The sequence below is a fragment of the Phyllostomus discolor genome, chromosome 1 (genome assembly GCF_004126475.2).
Source record: "Phyllostomus discolor isolate MPI-MPIP mPhyDis1 chromosome 1, mPhyDis1.pri.v3, whole genome shotgun sequence".
NCBI classification, from domain to species: Eukaryota; Metazoa; Chordata; class Mammalia; order Chiroptera; family Phyllostomidae; genus Phyllostomus; species Phyllostomus discolor.
The window spans coordinates 101,102,706-101,108,362 of NC_040903.2; the positions used below are offsets into that span (position 1 = coordinate 101,102,706).

Below are 5,657 nucleotides of genomic sequence, written 5' to 3' on the forward strand. Positions count from 1 at the left end.
CCCTAAACACCTTCCACTTCCTTTTACCCCAGCTTTCCTTGATATTCAAACAAATTCCTAAATCAGCCAAAAATGGCAATTAAAGCTATTTCACATAGGAATTATTTTAAGGTGAAATAAAGTGCTACAGTGGAGATGCTCAACTATTTCACTTCAGAAATGTCCAGCCTGGCCTGGCCCAGTATGACCACAGTATAATTTCCTGATACTAAAATTCTGAACCTGAAATTATTGGGATAGTCTTAATCTACTGGACATCACATCCTTCCCTCAAATAGAAAAATAATTTCCACTTGACCTTATTGCCTATCTGATTACTCAAGTCTCCCTCTCCCTCTCTCCCTCTCTCCCTCCCTCTCTCTCTTTCAGTCTAGAGATGGCTGGTCAACCTCAGAATTAGGGAGATGTACCTTTTATTTTTTATAGTCTTCTCCATAGCTGCCAGTCCCCCAGTACTGCAAAAAGAACACTGGGCAATCTAATCAATCTAATTCAAGCTAGCTCTTCTGGAACCTCAGTTTCCTCACCTTCAAAAAGATCAAATTAGAGTATGTAACCTCTAGTTCCAGTTAACTAAATGTCTATAATCAGCACATGCAAAACCAAACATCTCTCTACCTCATCTGTGTTCCCTAACAGAATGACATTTCTAAAAAGTGTCCAAGCCAAAAACCTGGGGTTATACCTGCCCCCTGACCCTCACCCCTCACCTCACCAAAATTGTCTAATCCCCCCCACACACACATGCAGTATCAGTCACTATTCCCGCATTTATATTTCCAGCTGCATCTCTCCTCTGAACATCAGACACATCCAAATGCCCCTTGATATCTCTGCCTCTACAGCCAACAGGTATTTCCAGGTAGTATTGCCAAAATTATGCTATTGATGTTATCCCAAACCTGCTCCAAACCCCATTATGCCAGTTGCTCAGGCCAAAAAAAAATTAGTGTCATCCTTGATTCCTCTGTCTCACTCCGCACATCCATGATAAAAGCAATTCTGTTTGTCCTACCTAGAAAATACATCCAGAATTCTATCACCTCTTACCACTCACACTATGATCTAAGCCACTGACATCTCTTGCTCCCCTTTGTGCTGTTCCCAACACAGCAATCAGGATGACTCTTTACAATATGAGATCATGTCATGCTTCAGCTCAGAGTCCTCCATTGGCTTCTCATCTAAAACTTTTTTATTTTAATGTGGAATGCTTCATGAATTTGCATTTCATTCTAGCTCAGGGGTCATGCTGATCTCTGTATTGTTGCAATTTTTTCATATGTGCTGCTAAAGTGAGCACTCTCTCCTAGAATTTAAAGCTAAAGTCCTTACCATGACCTACAAGGCCATATGAAATCCAATGTTCTTACCCACTACATTACTACCTGTATTTGTCAGTGTTCTCCAAAGAAACAGAATCAGTAGAAGATTTTATATACATATGTACATACATGCATGAGGGAAATGTCAAGGAATTGAGGAATTGGCTCACATGATTATGGGAGGCTGGCAAGGTAGAAATTCTTGGCAGAAGTTGATGCTTCAGTCTTGAGGCAGAATTTCTTCTGACTTGGAGTACCTTAGCCAGTTCAGGCTGCTATAACAGAATACCCAAAACCAGGTGCCTTATACACCACAGACATTTATTCCTCACAGTTCTGGAAGCTAAAAGTGCAAGATCGAACCACCAACAGATACGGTATCTGGTAAATGAAAAACTGTTCCATTCACTGGTTCACAGCCCAGCCAGCTTGTCTTCTTGCTGTCCTCACATGGCAGAGGGGGCAGGGGATCTCTCTGGTGTCTCTTTTATAAGAACATTTAATTCTATCATGAGGGCTCCACCTTCATGACCTAATCGCCTCTCAATTACCCCATCTCCAAATACCACCACATTGACGGTTGAGTTTCAGCATATGAAGCCCGGAGGGGACAGAAACATTCAGTCTACAGCACAGTGAAAGCTCAGCTTTGCTTTCAAGGCCTTCATATTGGATGAGGCCTGTCCATACAATCAAGAATTATTTTATTTTATTTAATGAGTACTGATTACAGCAATGTTAACCACATCTGCAGTAACACCTAAACTAGTATTTGATTGAAACTGGGAACTATAGCCTAGCCATGGTGACCACTAAATGTAACCATCACACCATCCTCACCCTCTTTCAGCGCACTCCAGCAATACTGGTCCCCTTGATGTTCCTCAAGCCACCACACATGTTCCCAACTCAAGAACTGTTTCTTCTCCAGAATGCTTATCCTCCAGATGGGCACAAGGCTAGCCCACTCCTTCCTTTTAGTACTTTTCCTTAGGTCTTTTCAGAATTTCTCACTTTATACATAAAATTATATCCATGCTTACACAGCCATATCCTACAAGATTCCATCTGTTCCTCTGTTCTCTACTATTCTCCTTGACAATTATTATTAGGAAGCATACTATATATTTTGGTTATTTATCATCTTTATTGTCTTCATTTCTCCTAGAACATAAGCTTCCCAAGGGAAGAGATTTGTTATTTTAATTATATTTAATTGATTATGCCATTACAGTTGCCCTAACTTTTCTCCCTTTGCCCCTCTCCACCCAGCAACCCACCTCCCTCAGGCAATCCCTACACCATTGTTCATGTCCATGGGTTATGCATGTAAGTCCTTTGGCTACTCACTTTCTTGTACTGTACTTTACATCCTCATGGCTATTCTATAACTACCTATTTGTACTGAATCCCTCTGCCTTTCCCACCCTACCCCCAGCTACCCCACCCCTCTGGCAACCATCAAAATGTTTTCCATACCTGTGCTTTGGTTTCTGTTCTGGTTGTTTTCTTAGTTTGTTTTTTAGAGTCAATTATTGATAGATTTGTATTTCTTGCCATTTTGCTGTTCATAGTTTTGATCTTCTTTTTCTTAAATAAGTCCTTTAACATTTCATATAATAATGGTTTGGTGATGATAGGCTCCTTTAGCTTTTTTCTCATCTGGAAGGTTCTTTACCTGCCCTTCGATTCTAAATGATAGCTTTGCTGGGTAGAGTAATCTTGGTCATAGGTCCTTGCTTTTCATCACTTTGAATATTTCTTGCCAATCCCTTCTAGCCTACAAGGTTTCTTTTGAGAAACCAGCTGACAGTCTCATGGGAATTCCCCTGTAGGTAACTAACTGCTTTTCTCTGACTGCTTTTAACATTCTCTCTTTATCATTCTCTCCCAAATACCTTTGGCATTTTAGTTATGATGTGTCTTTGAGTGGGCTTCTCTGCATCATCTTGTTTGGTACTCTCTATGCTTCCTGGACTTTGCATGTCATTTCTTTCACCAAAGTAGGGAAGTTTACTCTCATTATTTTTTAAAATAGATATCCAATTTCTTGCTCTTTCTCTTCTCCTTCTGGCACCTGTATGATGTGAATGTTGGATTGCTTAAAGTTGTCCCAAAGGTTGCTTACACTATCTTCATTTGTTTGAATTTTTTCTTCTTCTTATTGTTCTAATTGGTTGAGGGTTTTTTGTTTGTTTGTTTGTTTGTCTGTCTGTTTTCTTCCTTATGTTCCAAATAATTGATTTGGTTCTAAGCTTCATCCACTTTACTGCTGATTCCCTATAAGTTGTTCTTTATTTCAATTAATATATCCTTCATTTCTGCCTGGGTATTTTTTATGCTGTTGAAGTACCCACTGAGTTCCTTGAGCATCCTTATAACCATTGTTTTGAACTCTGCATCTGATAGATTGCTTATCTACATTTTGTTTAGTTCTTTCTCTGGAGTTTTGTTCTATTCTATCATTTGAACCATATTGCTTTGTCTCCTCATTTTGGCACCCTCCCTGTGCTTGTTTTTATGAATTTGGTAGAGCTGCTTGACTCCTTGTCTTGGTGGCATGGCCCAATGTAGTAGGTGTTCTGTAGGGTCAAGTGGCACAGCTCTTCTATCACCCAGGCTGGGTACTTGAGGTGCACCCTCTATGTGGGCTGAGTACACCCTCCTTTTATAGTTGAGCCTTGATAGCTGTGGGAAGGTCAATGGGAAGGATTTGCCTAGGCCAGTAACTGCAAGGACTGGCTGTGACCATAACCACCAACCTCTGCCCTCTATGGAGGATCAGCTGTGCATGGAGCCCACTCCACAGAGCAGGACTTACTTCAACAGGGCTCTTGTGCCCACTGAGTCTGTCCTTTGAATGTGTTGCTTGTGGAGATGGTTGGGTGGTGGTCTCCCACATGAGCTATAACTGTCCACTGTGTGTACAGATTCTGCATTTTCCCAGGAAGCACAGACCACGGTCAACCATTGCCTGTGTTCTATCTGGGGCCACTTGGCATAAGCTACAAAGCAATCTTAAGATATCTGCTGCTTTGTGCTGGGCTGGAGGTGCCTAGGTAAGGCCAGGCTGTGAACCAAGGCCAGGTGCTACAAGTGCTGGACCTGGAGCCACTTAGCAAGAGGTATGGGGACTTGATGAGACCAGAGGCTGCTTGTTTGAGAGGACTTAGGAAGGTCTGAAGCTAGAACCAAAACAAGCCATTCTATGGAAAAGCCATTGTTAGTAGCTTCGGTGGGCCTATAAGTTTTGTGGGGCAGAGCCTCAGGGAATTACCAGTGTGGGGCAAACAGTGTGAACCAGGTTGATGGAGTCTCAGATATGGTGCCTGCTTTTCTGTGGTTCTGTGTAGGGGAGGGCTCAAAAAAGGAACAATGGCCTCTGACAGCAGTTTTGCCTGGGAGAAAGCTCTGATGCCAGACACCTCAATTCCTCCCTGTATGCCACTGGTGCCTTTCAAGCTGTTGCCCCAGTTCTGGAGCTCAGAGGGAGTGAGTCTGAATAAGTCTGTGCATGGGCTCTTTAAGAGAAACTGTTTGGGAATCTGACTCAACGTCCAGTGGTTTTTGCAGCCAGAAGTTACAGAGACTTATCTTCCTGGCACTGGAACTCTGAGCTGAGGAGACTGCTGTGGGGCTGGAACCTCTCGCTCCCAAGATATTCCTCCTGATTTGTCTCCACCAGCCCGTTCCACATCTCCACATCTCTACTGTGATGTGGTTTCTTCTTTAATTCCTTAGTTGTGGACTTCCATTCAGCTCAATTTCTGATGGTTCTCATGATTTGTTTTTTATGAATTCTGTTCACTGCTATATCCCCAATGCCTGGAACAGTCCCTAAAGTATACCAACTGCCATACACACATACATATATATACATACACACACATAAAAAACAAATGCTCATTTCTTCTATTATTCTATCTCCCAAATATCTCTTTGCCACAACCCTCATTCAGGACACCATCACCTCTGGCCTGGGTTCCTGAAAAGCATAGCTAGCCTACCTTTATCAGCTCCCATCTTCTTTCCAATGCATTCTCCATTCTACAGCATTTCTCAATCTGGTAATAGTATCCCCTACTCAAAAACTTTTACTAGTTCTCATTGATGCTAAAATTCTGAGTGATTGAGCCTCTTCCTTACCCTCTCTCTTTTCTCTCTGCCCCACACTCTGTTCTCTAAGACAGAAATTCCCATTCTTTGAATGTGCCACAATCTCTTACTTCCCAGTGCCTGCTCACACAGTTTCCTATATCTGAAACACTCTTATTCCCTTCATCATCTGGCAAACCCCTGCTTACCCTTTAGGTCCCATTTATGGCTCACCTC

The 5,657-nt window shown here is 42.1% G+C and overlaps 1 non-coding gene across 1 annotated transcript; it reads right to left on the reverse strand.

Annotated features, from left to right (window-relative positions):
• Positions 1 to 1,199: 1,199 nt before the first annotated feature.
• On the reverse strand, positions 1,200 to 1,303 carry LOC114493598. The gene has a single exon (XR_003684232.1). It is a non-coding gene; the product is annotated as a U6 spliceosomal RNA (small nuclear RNA).
• Between the last annotated feature and the right edge of the window lie 4,354 nt (positions 1,304 to 5,657).